Source organism: Rhinolophus ferrumequinum, chromosome 3 (assembly GCF_004115265.2).
Source record: "Rhinolophus ferrumequinum isolate MPI-CBG mRhiFer1 chromosome 3, mRhiFer1_v1.p, whole genome shotgun sequence".
NCBI lineage: Eukaryota > Metazoa > Chordata > Mammalia > Chiroptera > Rhinolophidae > Rhinolophus > Rhinolophus ferrumequinum.
The window spans coordinates 20296482-20313110 of record NC_046286.1 but is presented as its reverse complement, the minus strand read 5'-3'; the positions used below and the strand labels follow the sequence as shown (position 1 = coordinate 20313110).

Below are 16629 nucleotides of genomic sequence, written 5' to 3'. Positions count from 1 at the left end.
GGTCCATTTTAAACTCGTTTGTTCCCTCCAATCTCTGCTCTGCCCAACATCCTACCTTTTCTTGTGCTCAGTCTTAAGGAGGTTGTCAGTTACTCAGTTCCATCTACTTTGCTGCTGGACTGGGTTAGGGGCTTTAAATCAAGCGGCTGGGGGAGAGAGCCCATGAACTGGCTTCAGGGTCAAACATCAGAAAGGTTTTCAGACCTTTCATGTGGCCTAGTTCAGCTACTTGCTAACAAACTTTGGTGAATTGTTACATTAAGTCTATCAACTTCTGTGCCTTGGGGAGCATTCTCATCTTGGTGATATGTAGACCATGGGGATTGGGGAAAGTTGGAGAAAGAAAATCCATCCTAGTACACGGAAGGGACCATGGCAAGGAGTGAGATTGGAGAAAGTAAGCAGGGGTCACACACATTATGAAGGAATTCGTGTGTCTTAAAAAGGAAAAACTCCCGGAAGTAGACACTATTCCCCAATAAAAATAAAAATTAAAAAAAAGAAGGAACTCGAACTACACTATGATTCTCCACCAGAGCTGGGGAAGATGGGCCAACCCCTTCACCCTTCGTGTCATCAGTCACTGCTGTCATGAGTCCCAGTTCTGATGGGAACATGTTATAGCACTCAGGGGTGTTGGATCACTATAGGAGCTAACAAATTATAAACAAGGAAATCGCATGAAAGATCTTTCTAGCAGCAGTGTGGGAGAAGGGTTTGAAACTAACAAGGCTGGAGGCCTGAGAAACTGGGGATAAGGAGACCAGTTAGGAAGCAGTTGCTGTCATGTTTGTGAGAGTTGATGAGGTCTGAAAGAAGGCAAAGGAATCAAGGATGAAGAGCAAACACCAGATTCAAGAAGTTTTCAGAAGGCAAAATCAGTAGCATTTGGTAACTAATTGGAGGTAGGAGGTTGGATCCCCATGCTACGTGCTTGCATATAAATACAGACTCCTGTATGTCCCACATCATAGTTTTCTCATCTCACTGTGTTGGAATTATTGATTAAATAGTCTTCCCAGTGTCTTCCACAAAAGCTGCAACCATGTGATTCTCAGCTACGTTTCCAGCATATACCATGTTTTCCCGAAAATAAGACCTAGCCGGACAATCAGCTCTAATGCATCTTTTGGAGCAAAAATTAATATAAGACCCAGTCTTATTTTACTATAATGTAAGACCAGGTCTATAATATAAGGTCTTTTTTTACTATAATATAAGACCGGGTCTTATATTAAATTTTACTCCAAAAGACTCCTTAGAGCTGGTTGTCCAGCTAGGTGTTATTTTTGGGGAAACACGGTAGCACACTGCCTGATATGTCATGGGTCTTTAAAAAAGATGAGCTGAATGAATAAACAAATGAATGAATAAATGACATAAAGAATGACCCACACATGGATGGCTTAAATGAATAAATGGTTAGGAGATATCAACTAAGGGAGAAAGAACAGGTGGAAAATAATGTTGGAGTTCAAAATGCAATTTTATTTTCCTCATGTTGGGTTTGAAGTGCCTATGGGATCTTCAGGGAAGATGTTCAGCTACAGTTGGAGCCCAGGGGGGCGTTCTAGTCTGGCATTATAGATTAGGTCGTGGTCAGTAATAGACGGACATCACAGCATAGGTGTAAGTATACAGAGTAAAGCAAAGAGGACAAAGGACAGAGAAGTTATTTCTAACCAGAAAGCTGGTGTTTTTGTTTTTTTGCTTCTGTTGAGATACAATTCACATACTATAAAATGCACCATTTTATTTTCCAACTTTGTTTTTTTTTTTTTTTTTAATTGGGGAATATTAGGGATCAGTGTGTTTCTCCAGGACCCATCAATCGTTGTCCTTCAATCTAATTGTGGAAGGTGCAGCTCAGCTCCAAGTCCATCGCTGTTTTCAATCTTAGTTGAAGGGGGCGCAGCCCACCATCCCATGTGGGAATTGAACCAGCAACCTTGTTGTTGACAGCTGGTACTCTAACCAACTAAGCCATCCAGCCACTCCCCTAAAATTCACCATTTTAAAGTATACAGTTAAATTTTTTTTAGTATATTCAATGTTGTACAACCATCACCACTATGTAATCCAGAACATTCCATCGTCCTCCAAAGAAACCCCACATCCATTAGCAGTTATTCTCCATTCCCTGTTCCCTCCAGCCTCTGGCAACCATAAATTATCCTTCTGTTTCTATGGATTTGCCTATTCTGGATATTTCATATAAAGGGAGTCATACAATGTGTGGCTTTTGTATCTGACTTCTTCCACTTAGCATAATGTTTCCAAGGTTCATCCACGTTGTAGCATGGATCAGTACTTCATTTAGAAAGCTGGTGTTTAGTCTTTGGCAAAGTTCCTTGCCGTCCCATCCTGATTTATAAGGCTGTCTTGGACCTTTTGAGTACATTCCTCAAAGTCCAGATGATGGATTCCTTCATTAATGCATAGAATTAAAAAACTCTTTCTGGAGGTCCCCTCGGCATCTGGGAACACAGCGACCCCCGTCGTGGCCGGGCTCTGCTGCTGGCGGACGCTGAGCGGCCAGAAGGACTATGGACGCTGCTCCCGCCAGACTCTGAGAGGGGCACCCCAGGCTCAGAATGCAACTTCAGCCTCTCTCTCAGTCAGGGGATGGTCACTGTGGAAGCTAGGGAGGGCCGGAAGCTGAGCCTAAACCACGACACAGGCGGCACAGTGTCTACAAGCTAGTGGAGGACATGAAACCAGTCCAAAGACAACCTGGAACTCCTCCTCATGCAGTCAGTGAAGGAACTTGGAGTCTGGGGTGACCTGGTTTCAGTAAAGAAATCTGTGGGCCCAATCAAATAGTTCCTCAAGGACGGCTGTTTATGCAGCCCCTGAAAACAAGAAGTTGTTGGAAAAGGAGAAATTGGGGAGACGAGAGGGAAAATTAGAGAACACAGTGAAATTTCTGGGAAGCTGTCTCCTACCTGGAGGCGGGGATGAAAAATGATGTCAAGTCAGAACTAAACCCTGAAGTAGTCGTCAGCCACTTCCTTAAAAATCTCGGTGTTGCGGTTGCCCACATACATTCAAGTACCCCAGAAGAGCCCAGCACATGTTGGGGTGAGTACTGGCATGAGGTGATGATAAATGGGCTTGACGCCATGGGGATACCTACATCTGTGGTGAACTTTGAGAGGCCTAAGACCAAAAGATGTAAGTACTGGTTAGCCCAGCAGGGTGCCAAGGGAATGTCCCCCACCAGCTCCCATGTGATCTGAACCTATGCTCCCTCAAAAACAGCAAAGCAGAATCTGAGGAACAGTGGAGCAAAGATGGGCCAGCTCTGACCAAATGGGGAATTTTAGAGAGCATATGGGGACGTCATACTAAACATACAGATGTTAAATTCTTCATATTTGCCACCTCCATCTTCGACTGTTCACATATCCAGCCTCATTGGAGGCAGTCTTGCTCAGGAAGTACCCGGCTGTAGAGTTCACAAGCTGAATATTAATAGACTGAAACTGTCTAGTTCCCATTTCCTCTTCCTCCTTTGGAATTCATTGGAACAAATGGAAGAGGTAGTTATTGTCTCCGGTACTTGACTCATTCTCATCCGAAGTGAACATTTGTCATCTCAAGACGAAATAAAAGAGGCTGTGGTCTTAAGAAAATAAATATAAAACAATCAATCAATCAATCAATCAATCAATCAATCAATCAATCATCTTTATGGCTGAAAGGAGCTATAGACAGAAACCTCAGCAACTCCCTGAAAGCGGCCTGACTTCTCTGGCCCACAGCCATCTTTCTGTTTCTCTGACTCCCAGGGCACTCAAATATGTGCCCAATTCAGTGTCTGGTTCTGTAAATTTTCTGTATGTCTTTTTTCTCAAGTCAGAGTGAAAGCTCCTGGGGGCAGATGGTAAGGAACGTCCTGGGCTATATTTCTCTTTTGTTGTTGCAACACTCAGCACACTGTCATGTGGCAATCTTTCCTACAAGCAAATAGAAACCACTTATACTTAAATAAGTTTCCAAGAACAGTATTACTTTGTTTTTAAGATGGGTTTGACTCTTTTTTCTCTTAGACTCTGTAATAGACAACTCTTGGATTAACTGCCCAATTTACCATTATTTCCTGTTTTCTGGGAATTTGTCCTCTTTTCCCCATTCCAGGCTGCTATCCAGCTAGAATGCCTTGGTCCAGCTGTACTGGTTCTGTATGGCTGGTGTCCATTCTCATAGGCTGGTTGATGCCTATCCCGTACCAACTGTTAAATATTGTCAGTATCAGTCCTGTGCTACCATCCACCTTCTAACAGCAATAGGTTCCCAGCAGTTATTTCTTTTCCCCAATATGTCTGTGCTACCCGGGTCACAGCTAGATGATCTAGGAAGAGGCTTTGCCAATTAGATCCCTTTCAAGAGGAATATGGATTTGGTTTATATGATATTTTGAACAACAACAACAAAGTAAATTCAGGAGCATGCAAACTGGAAAACCAGACAAAGCCAATCTGAGCAGATGAGAGAAAGGAAACAGGGCGGAATCCTGCAGAGAAGAGCAAACTGCAAGAAGAGATGGATCTAGAGTCCGTGCCATTCAAACCCCGATTCCGATTCATTCTTACAGGCTGCTGCATCTCTGCTTTTGACTTCCATTAACTGCCTGTGTTATGTGTTGAATTAATTTACTGAGGCACTGATATTCGCATTTATTGCAGAGGTGGAGGAAGGAGAATCAGAAAGAGAAGAGCTATTTGTGTTTCACTCTTTTCCCCTCACCCCTTCCATTCCACCAACTCCCAACACTTTTTACCCAGATTGATGTTCAGCTGGTTTGCACCTTTGTGGCTGTTGTCGAATATTTTGAATATCATCCCTGCTTCTCAAATCCCCATCCCTGCACTTGCATACACCCTTTCATGCACGTTCCTGCTACCACAAGGGCATGGAGGATCAAAACTAGGTTTTGTTTGAGTCAAAGGAAATGTAACAACGTGCCATTGCTTGCACAATAGAGTTGTCTAAGAAATGTCTCCTTTTAGCTTTAGCTAGATCAAGTGAGTTTCTGTTATTGATAACCAAAGGAGTTCTAATTCAGAATGCTTTTAATAGAGACATTAAGATTTTTTTTTTTAAAACAGAGTTGGAAGAGACTTTAGAAATCTCTCCATCATTTGACAGATGTGAAAACAGATGCTGAGCGCTAAGGAAACTTGGCTGATGTCACACAGATGTGTCAGAATGGAGACTGGGAGACTCTCACATTCACTCCGGCGTCTTTCCCCTTCAGTGTTCTGTCTCCTTCTCAGTCTCATCATACCCCCAGCATCATGCAAATATGGGCACATTACTTAATGTCAGTAGAAATATTGGTTAGTGTTTGTCCTATTTACCCTCACAATTGTCACTGAGAAGGAGACTGTAACTGCATTTTAGGGATGGTGTGTAACCACTTGGAATGTATCCTTGTCGAATTGCTAGGACATTTTGACTGTGACTGACACATAGGAATTGATACAGCGGTATGGTGGTTGAATTCTGTTAAAGACAAATTGAACTGGATAGGATACATTAAGAGAATTTCTGTGAGAAAAGGGGACAATCTATTTAAGAAAGATGGAGGAATATGCTCATAACAGAGGTTGGGAGTGCTGAGAATCTGCATGTGTGGCAAGCCAACTCCTTTCAACTGGAACTTGTTTCAACACTATTGCATGCTTTCTTCATATTCACTTAATTCTATTTTAAGTATTTGAGCCTGTTACATTACAAGGCAACTTGACAGAACATCTTCTACTGGCTTCACTTGAATTAAATTATATAATGAGCTCTTCTTGGGGAAAACTTTGAACCTACAAGTACATTGGTTTATATTGAATATGCTAATTTTATTTCCCATTCATGTATGTAAAAGACAAAAAAAGAGACTTTTCTAAAAATATTCAGTATAAGTCACTAAACAACTGATTCTTGGAATTAAAGACAAAAGGGAAACCTCATTACTATCGTGTTTCTCAAGGTAAGGGAGGTAGTCTTAATGTTTTTGCAACAATTGAATATAAAAGTTTGAAACACTGGCACCAATCCATCATAAAAAGTGTCCCTGTCTAAGGGTTTTTCTTACTTGAAGAAGCTGAAGCTTTTGAATTTTTTCTATCTTAGTGACCTAAAATACTGCCTGCACAGGGAATACTGGTATTTTTAAAGATTACATTATTTCTTATTTGTGGTCTATATAATGGCTTTCTTACGAACTTTGAAAGTTTCCAATTATTCTACACCATGATTAATTATAAAATAGTGATTTTTTTTGAGGACGATAAATACCAGCTCAAGTTGTCCCCATTAAGAAAGTGGGGGAAATATTTACGTATAAAGACATATATTCATGATTATTATCTTAAAAATAAAAGAGTTCAAGAATGATATATCATACCAATACATAAAATGTTGTCTTTGCTAACTGAAGGTACTGACTATATTTTGTTTTACATGCTTTGCAAAGGTTCTGCACTTTCGTTATCACCTTCATTCAATAACTCACCAAGGTGCTTGCTTGTTTTCATTGATTATCGTACATGTTTATTTTTCTGCTTTCCAAACTTGTTTTCTGTTTCAGATGGTGCTTTCTGTCCAGAAATCACAACTGTCCCACTGGAACCTCTTTAAAAAGCCACTGGGGAGCAGAGGTGGACGGTGGGTTAAATGCATATTCAGGTGAGGACAACTCCTCTCCTATATTGAAAACTAGTTGTTCAGGGGTAGATTCCTAGACATCTCCCTCTCTCTGAATTCTTTTTATCCAGAATTGTTAAGAGGTTCCCAAGGAGCAGTTGTTCAATGTTTGAGCATCCTGGGCCCTAGGGGCACTTGCCAAGAGAAGCTGCTTAGTGTAATCCATTTCCGAACCATCAGGGCTCACAGAGTTCCTGCAAGGCCCAGCCTCATCCTCAGCGGTAAATTTCCTAACTTTTGTGGCAGGAAACCTGGGATCTAGAGTCATTCTCCATAAGAATGAAAAGCCATGGGGTCCCTCATCAAGAATAGAACATCTTGAACCCCCTTTATAGCCACAGTGAATACAGCTTACAGCAGCAAAGTGATTGCATTTCTCACTCTTGTGAGAAGAGAAGCATTTGGGCGGCAACCAGCATTTTTTAAAAGGAATGGATGGAATAGAAAAGAAGAAAAAAATAGTGTGTTGTACATAGTAAGGGTAAATATTGTTTTGTAAAATGATTCCTTTAGTTATATGTATATATATATGTGTTGCATCATAATATAAAAACTACATATATATACTACATACTACTATATACTATATAATTATAAATTAAGTATATTATATTACATTATATGTTATTATAGTATATAATTTTATAGCACATCATATATGTAATTATATATTATATAATATATGCTATATATAAATATATGCATATTCGTATGTATTTTTTACATTTAACCTCATACATCATACATACACACATACACCTAACTCAGAGGTGTCCAAACTGTGGCCCATGGGCCAACTGTGGCCCACAATCCATTGTTAATTGGCCCGCAGCAAATTCCAAAAATATATTTAGTTTACTTAAATAAACCAGGTGAGGCAATACGTACTTCACCTCGAGTGAGTGGCCCGGCTGTTTGTGTATTTTACCGCAGATGGCCCTTGGTGAAAACCGTTGAAAAAAGTTTGGACACTCCTGACCTAACTAAAACAAGTGTTTTACAAAATAATACCCTTACTATGTCAATGCACTATCTTTTCTTCTTTTGCATATTATAAATTATATATAATTATATATTTATATATAATTTGTAATACATAATTTATATAATTACATATTATGTAATATATAATTTTATATGTTATGTTTTATATACTATATATTTTTTGAGGAAAGGTTGAAGAAATAAAATGGAATCACTATGATCAAGCTGCTAAATTATTAAAATCAAGTAGGCTGAGGCATGAGGAAACAATTCTAATCTTGCTTTAACTTGCCTGGGAACTTAAATTTTTGAATTCTCCAGTTACGCCTGGAGATATATCTATATGTCTCTCTATATTTATATACTATATACCGAAGTATATAGATGTATAGAAGTATATAGATGTATATACCTAAGGATATAGATGTATAGATAACCCTATGATTACCTCCTGAAATACTTAGGATAGAATGTCCACCTGTCCAGGTTGCCTAACATCCGTTATCCAGACCACCGCACATCAGGAGATTATCATCTCTGACCCATTCAGAGGCTAAGAATGCAGAACTGATTCTTCTCAAGAATGTACTTTTTATTCTAAAAATTCTCAGCTTTTCTTACTTCTTTGGAACACTCTGGGTATTGCCTAGTTGTGTTTCCAGTGTGCAAATCCTAAGGCCCTTCAATAAATCTTTGTCATTTATTTCTACTCAAAGCCTCCTAACTCTCTTGTGCTTGGTTGACATCATATTGTGGGTTATGGTAAAAAGTGAAAAGTTTAAGAAACACTGTAATAGAAAATGGAGGATAAAAATCGGCAGGATAGGGAGAGACTGTGCATGTCGGTTTGAGGAATTCTGTTTTACAGCTAGCTACCTTCCGTGAGGTGCCCTGGGGACATTTCAGGAGGGAAATGGTATAACCAGATACAGAGAAAGAATAGATTGAGGGGTGAGAGGTACCAACCAGTAGGCAGTAAATTAGGCAAGGATACTGTAGGTACTAGAAGGGCAAAAGAAAGAGTATATTAGTTAGGATTCTTTCAGTGCAAGTGATAGAAATTCAACTCAAACCCAGGTAAGCAAAAGAGTGTATTTATTCACTGACATAGCTAGGAAGAATGTGAGGTTATTTTATAGCACTAAATGATACGACCTGCAGGAAACCAGAGCTTTAGTGACAGTATGGGGATTCATTACTGCTATATCTCTCCCTATCTCCAAGAGTTTGGCCTTATTCTTTGCTTCACAGCGGCCCGCTGACTGTGATGGCAAAGATGGCTACCGGCAGTCTGTGATTCATTTCCTCCCCCAGCTTAGCAAGCCTACTGGACTTTGTCCAGAATCGGGACATCAATCCCAGCAAATGACTCTGAGAAACCCTGCTCTGGTCACATGACCATTCCTTGTTCTGAACCTTTTACAAGGTTTTGGTCAGAGTGCTTTTGGCTGGGAGCTATAGAATACCCACTTAAAAGCAGTTCAAATGATGGCAATAATGTAATGTTTTTCTTACAAGGAGTTCCATGCAGGTTACTGTTGGTTACAATAGTGATTCTATGATGTCAGGGTCACAGGTGGGCTTCTCTCCTATTGTCCTGACTTGCCCTTCAAGGGTAAGATGGCTGCTGCATTTCCAAGAATCATCCCCTCACATAACAAGGTCCAGGGAAGGAAGAAGCGAGTCTTTGACTTGCATCCATATTTAGGGTGAAGAAAACTTCCCAGGAAATGTCCTGTTTTTTTTTGGTTGTGATTGGGTCATATACCCATGTTTCGCCAGTCATTGGTGAGGCAAATGGGATAAACAAAACTGGGTTAGACCAATTGACCTATAGGGTTGTAGATACCCATGAAGCATATGGGTGCCCAATATCTGAAACACAATCAGTATTCTGCTAGAAAGAACACGGGTGCAAATCGTCAGTAGATAAGCAACGAACATATCTGCCATGCAGCGAGAGTTTTCTATGGCTACTTACAAATTTACTGCCAACTGAGTGGCTTAAAATAAAATGTGTTTCTTATCTCACAGCTCCTATAGGTCAAGAGTCTGGGCACAACATAATAGGGTTTTCAGCAAGGCTGCAAGTGAGAAGTCAGACAGCACTAGGTTTTCAGCTGGAGGCTAAACTGGGACAGATTCTGTTTCTAAGCTCACTCAGGTTGTTGGCAGAATTTATTCTCTTGCTGTTGTAGGACTGAGGTCCCTAACTTCTTACTGCCTATTGGCTAGAGGCCTCCCTCAGCTCCCAGAGGCTATGCACAGTTCCCTGCCAAGTGAGTTCCCCCAACATGGACTTCACCAAACCAATAAGAAAAATCTAGAGCAAGCTAACAACACAGGTCTTACATAGTACGTGTAACATAAATATGGGAGTGACAGCCTACTGGGTAAAAGCAAGTCATAGGTCCCACTCACCCTCAAAGAGAGGGGATCATACAGGGTCCCGAACACCAGGAAGTGGGGATCATGAAGGGTCACCTTAACAGCATCTGTCTGCTACAGACACCATGTGTAGCCAGGCCAGCCTATACCCAGCTCAGTTTCCAGAAGAAGGGTGATGGGAAAGCTTTCTGGGAAATTAAAAATATAAGCCCCTTCAGTTTACATGAAAATGAAAGAAACATTCTGGAAATAGAATTGCTGAGATTTGGCAACCATTGAGGACCGTACAGGAAATGGAAGAGAGAAAGGTGACTCAGGGCTCAGGGCCAGTGACTGGAAAGAGGACAACGTTATTCCTGAATTTGGGGACTGAACAGATTCATTTGAAGTTCCCATAGGATGTGCACATGGAATTGTGCATCTTGAGATCAGAGACACAGATTTGGGGTTCATCAACCTAGAAGCAGATGACATTTGCAGGTGTGGGAATGGATGGTCCATTGTACATGTAGCAGTAGGTGATATGCCCACACATTCTCCTGCTAAAATTTCTATGCAAATTCCTTAAGCTCCCAAGATCCTTCATGGCTTAATTCTTGCTTACCTCTCTACACTCTTGGTAGACCCTCTCCCTAAAACTCTATTGCACTCACTATAGGTCTCCAAAATGTCCTGTGCTCTCTATTTTCTCTGAGGCTTTGCTTACCATTTTCTTCCCACTGCATGAAACACTTCCCACTGCATGAAACACTTCATCGCTTCCCGCATCATCGCCTGTCTAGGTATCCTTTGAGTCTCCGTGTAATTATACCCCCTGGAAATGTTTCCACGATTCCCTGAGATAATTTAGGTATCCCCTCTTTGTGCCTCCAGAGAAGGCTGTACAACCCCTTTCTGTAGTTCTAATGGCACTATACTGTCATTACCTATTTACTTGTCTCTTATGAGACTACAAGCTTCTTGAAGGCAGAGATGGGGTCTAGACCACAACTGTATGTTTAGTTCTAGCACAGTCCTTAGCACATACATAGAATATGCTTGATAAGCATTTGTTGAATGAATGAATGAAAAGTGATTGTTAACATTTCTCTCAGTTAAAATTCATTTGCTTACAATTATCAGAAAATTCAATCCAAAAAGTGATTAATGCTTAAGCAGAAAGGAGTCTTAATGTCTCATGTAAGCAAAGAAGTCCAGAAGTTATGTTGCTTTCAGGTGTGATGTGTTGCAGAGGCCCAAATGATGTCCAAATGATGTTTTCTTTTCCTTTGGCTATGCTTCCTCGGGGTAGTTCCATTCTTGGGCTGGGTGACCCTCATGGTAGCAGGATGGCTACATTTCCATCTGGTCTCACATCTTCACACATTCAACCCCAGTGGGAAAACGTGCCTCACTCCCAGAAGCTTCAGTAGAGGTCTCCTGGAGTCTCAGTGATTTTGAGAGGAGTCTTGCCCACTCCTGAACCAGTCACTATTTGTCCAGGAAAACGCAAGACTCTGATTGGCTAGGCCTGGGTCACATGCTATGTATGCCCAGATCTGCTCTATCAAATCTACTCAGATTGGGGATGGAGGATGGAGCTCGAGGTTGGGAAGGGGTAGACTCTCCAGATAGAAATCTTGGACTTTCCCTGGAATTTTGGTGAGGGGACCCCCCAAAAGCAAATTTCCATTAAGCAATGCTTAAACAGAGAGATAAGGAGGGCAAAGATCCAGTGAAAATTCTAAGTGAGATAGTCAAAGAACTAAAACGTACGTATAGTGTCAACCAAGGAAAGGAGACTAATATTTGTTTAGTATCTACCACATGACAGGAATTTTTCATACATTATCTCATCTAATCTTCACAATAACCCTGAAACATAGACTTTTTAAGAGTCTCAGGATCAACGGAGTCTCAGGGAGGATATGTGACTCCCCCAGGCCACACAGCCTGTAAGTAGCAGAACTGGAACAGGAGTCTTCTGTCTCCAGCGAACCATGTTGTGACAAGAGTTCAGCAAGATGTCTAATTCGGCAAGAGTGCTGGGATGAGCCAGCGCTGAGATGAGGACTGGACATTTGGAAATAGAAAGTCCCAGCTGACTTTTATGATGGCTGTTTCAGAAGCGCTGTGAGGTCCTCAGGGACTGAAGAATGAGCCGGTGGTTACTCTTCCAGGAAGTTTGACAATGAAAAGAAGGAGAAAGGTGGCACCGATATTTACCTGTTTATCTATACCTCCCCAATCACAAAGCCAGCTACTCAAAGGCAAGGACCTTATTTGTTTTTACGTCTCCACTCAAGGAGAGGCCTTGCCTAGAGTGTCCCTCAGTAAGCATTTATTAAATTAATGAATAAATGATTGAATGGAAGAAGAAAAACTGTATCCCAAGAGGAAAGGAAGACAGAGAAAGAAATGTAAAGATAGTTAAATTTGAACATGTTTCTAGGGCAAGTGCAGGGAGGTGGACAATGAAAGAAAAAGTTGGTGAAGAAAGTCCTCTGTGAGGCTCAAGTTCCAAGGAGGAATAAGCCTTAGATAAGGTCTCAATTTCTCTTCCCTCAAAGCAAGAGGGATGGAAGAAAGTATGATGTGATCTTTGGAAAGTCTATAGTTAGAGGGCAGGAAAACTAAAAGCACTTTTAGTTTTGCCCTCAGTCTTCACTATGAAGTAGTAAAGGTACTTATTTCTCTAACTCAGTTGAATGTATCTTCAAGGCAGCCCCAATATTTTAATCCATGCCTCACCACTAGAGACCCAGGCACAGAACAGATGCTAAAAGAAATGTATAAACTCACTGGATTGCGTTGAATAAAATTAAATGATCTTTTATAAGAATTTGAGCACAGCCTGCAGACAGGACAGCTACAATATAGTCCAAATTCCGGCTCATAGTGAAAACTTCGGCGGGTGCTGTGAGATGATGCAGGAAGGCAGTACAATGTATACACGTGATCCGCTCTATAGAATGTCTTTGCTGAACAAATAGCTCCTTATCATTTTCTTTTTTCATACAAGCTCACACCCCACTGATTCAGAACCTGGCTTGGGCAGTGATTATTAGGTTGTAATCACAGGTCTGTCTTGGCAAATTACAGAATATGAGGTCTCAGAGGTTAGCAATCAGCAGGGATTGACTAAGCCTCCCCTGGGCCCAGGCCCTCCAGCAGATTGAGAGGCTCAGCCAGCACTGACACTTGTTCAGCAGTGTCACTGCACAAATGCTTATTCTGCCTACCCTCCAAGTGTCCTCAACGGCATCCGAGTAAAGCCAGAGGTGCCTTCCCCTGTAGCATATAGCCTGACCTTGAACTGTAACATGGCTATAAATTATTCACCTCGTAGAATGAGGTAACAGGAAGATGGATGACTGCTGATTAGAACAATGGTGAATTGACAAAAAAAAAAAATCCAGAGGGGGAAACTCATTCCCTTGACTGTGTTTAGTCTCTAACAGGTATAAGGATAAAGCAAATGGAGAGAGTGGGGCATGGGGGTGAGGTGGTGGCATCAGTAGGTCCCCTATAGCCACTAGTAGACCCGTTTATGGACGTGTTCCTATGAAGAGGAACAAAGAACAGGGGTTAGAGAAAATGGAGTTTAATTCCACCTCTTTGTGGAGTAGAAGGCCAAGGGCAGGCCGGGCTAAGAAAGGAATCAGGAGGAAGTCACTGCCTACCTCCAGTGATTTCTGCTCTTCCTATTTGTACAAGCAGATGCTTTATCTCCATGTAAGCTATTTTGGATCTTTACATTGTACAGACTTGATGTGTGCTTCCTGCAGAGGCCCAGAAAGAGGCAGGGAGGGAACAGAAGCCTGGCATTGAAGCCAGCCAGGATGAAGTTCTTGAAAGAGAAATCTTTTACCTAATTTCAAGCAAATATATCTGCTCCCTTTACTCTTTCCACTTACCCAGCTCTACCAGGCACAGAGTTTCCATCTTTACCACCAACTATACAGAGGGTGCCAAAAAATGTACATACATTTTAAGAAAGGAAAATGCTATTAAAATTATAATACTCAATACATACCAATAACAAAAGATGAATACATATCACGCTTGACTTCTGCAATTACAAGAGGTGCTCAGAGTGGTTACCATCAGTGTCCAGACACTTCTGATTACGGGGAACTACTGCTTGAGAAACATTGAACAAAGTGTCTACTTGTATACATTTTTTGGCACCCCTGGCGTATTAATCAACTACCCCCCTTTACAGTGACCTGTTTATTATTGCAATAAAGGCCAGCCCCGGGCAATAACTGTGCAATAACTGAAGTCCATCTTTAGCTCTTCTTTCTCCTGGCCCTGCCCTCTCTACCAACTCCATAGCACAATCTAGTTGTCAAGGAGCTTTGTCAATTTCTGGTTTAAGAGGTGACCTCCTCCTGAGGTATGTTTATCCTAAAAATAGGCCTTATAGTTTGCTTTCCTGAACAGTATCTCACTTGGACAGCAACCCTGTGAGGAAGACAGTGATCGTCATTATTTCCCAAAAGGTATCTTGCGACCACTTATAAAATGAATGATCGTTTATTGAGTACTTTTTACGTGCCAGTCCCTGTGCCAAGTGTCTTAATACTTCAATTAATCATCATAATCACTCTCGTAGGTTGATAGTATTATCCCTCTTTTACAGAGGAGAAAACTAGGTGTAGGTAACTTGCCAAAGGCCATATAGCCAGCCAACTAGCAGCAAACCAGGACGAAAGCCTTAGTCTGACCAATTCCAACTCCTGTGCTTTTCACCTCCTACACCATTCTGCCTGTGTAGGAGGCCGGCTAGATTTAGTACGCCCATTTTCTAAAGGGTCTTTTCCTTTAAAAAATGGAAGTTCAGATAACTATTTTACAGAACTAACAGAGCTGTGGGCTAAAGCCTCCTTAAATACGTACGTGATGCCAGAAGACAATTCCTGTATCTGGAGGGACTGGGCCTCCATGTTGTACTTCTAGGCACAGTAATAAGCACGGAACAATCTCCCCTGTACCTCTTGAACCATAGAGTAATACAGGTTTCCCCTGCTATCTGAAAGCAGAGTGCTCCTATGAAATCTTTGGTAAGCCAAAATGGCATAAAGTGAAGAATCAATTGCCATTCATTCATATGAAAAGTTTTTTGAGTGTTCCCAGACCCAAAAAGTAACCTACTAAATCATACCAAATAGGCTTCATTACGCCCAGTTTTACACTAAGCATAACACCCTTACAAGCTTCCTTAGGCTTTTCTGATACCTCAGGACACATCTTGCTAACAGATGCACAAGTAAATCAAGATGAAACACAGATGCTCACAGACACAGTTCAAAGCTCTGGGGCCGCTTGATGCTGAGATGCTGAGTATAATTCCCCGGGAAGGAGATTGGAGGGGCCACTTGGGTATGAGCGAAAATCGTCTTTGGGTTTCTTTCTGTTAATGGAAATCAGTACGTATGCAGGTCTTTCGTAAAAACGCAGTAGCAGAAGTCAAACTTTAGAAAAGCGGGACTACCTGTACCTGACTATACTATCTGACTCTTACTTCATAAATTGGGTCCAAATAAAAGGGAAGACTCTCCTACACTCCTGCAGTGTGGCCTCCTTCCATATGATTTCACTGTAATTGCTCCTGTAGAGGTCACCTATGACCTCCTGGTTGAGTTATTTTACCTTGTATTTGTATCCATCTTGGCCTCTCTGCGGCTTTTAATTTTTGTCCACTTATTGAAACCTTTCCCTCCCTTGATTTGGAGGCAGTCTGTCCTGGTTTTAGTGCTATTTCTCTGGCCTATCCTCTTCAGCCTCTTCCAAAGGCCCAGGTTTCTCTAACTATATCCATCATGGTTTGGGTGCAAAAGGCAGAATCCACCCTGGCTAATGTAAGCAGAAAGGGATGATTACAAGGTATTAATTGGCTTACAGAATCCATGGGATTGCTGAAGAAGCAGACCCTAGGCCGAGTTACACGGAACAAAGCCACACTCAGGAGCGAGTTGTCAAGGGCGTTGCTGCTTCTGCCACAATCAGGAAGTAACTGTTAAACTTGGACACGGCTGCTGTAGCCACCAACCTGAGATCTAGGGTTGCTGCACTCTGCACCAGCACAATGTTTGCCTCCTGCCCTGCCTGGCTCCCCACTTCTTCAGGCCTGGAGTTGGAGTCTTACGTGAGTGCGTCTAATTGGCAGAAGATAAATCACATCTTTGGAAACCCTAGCTACAAGAAGTCTGGGAAATGTCCTTTTTAGCTTTTCAACTTTGCAGTACAGAAAGACACACTAAAAAGAGATTGAAATAGATGTTGAGTCACATAGGCCCTTTAAATTTTGGTGTTCTTCAGAGTTATTTATGTTCTTAGCCCTTTACTTTCCTGGTGCTAAGACTGTCTCTTACCAACTCATGGTTTCAACCACCATCAGAGTTATCTCTAACCCTGAGCCCCAGACCTGAATGTCCAGCTGGCTACTGGATAGCACCACTTCCTCTGAAGTCAGCATCCTTCTGCATTTTCTACATCGGTGAACGGCACACCTTCTATCCAGTAATCCAAGCCAGAAACCTGGGACATCGCTCTCTCTCTCATCTGCCT

At 41.6% G+C, this 16629-nt stretch overlaps 1 pseudogene; it reads left to right on the top strand.

The window, feature by feature from the left end:
• The first annotated feature begins 316 nt into the window (after nt 1-316).
• LOC117020631 (39S ribosomal protein L9, mitochondrial-like) lies at nt 317-3239 on the top strand (annotated as a pseudogene).
• Nucleotides 3240-16629: the final 13390 nt, after the last annotated feature.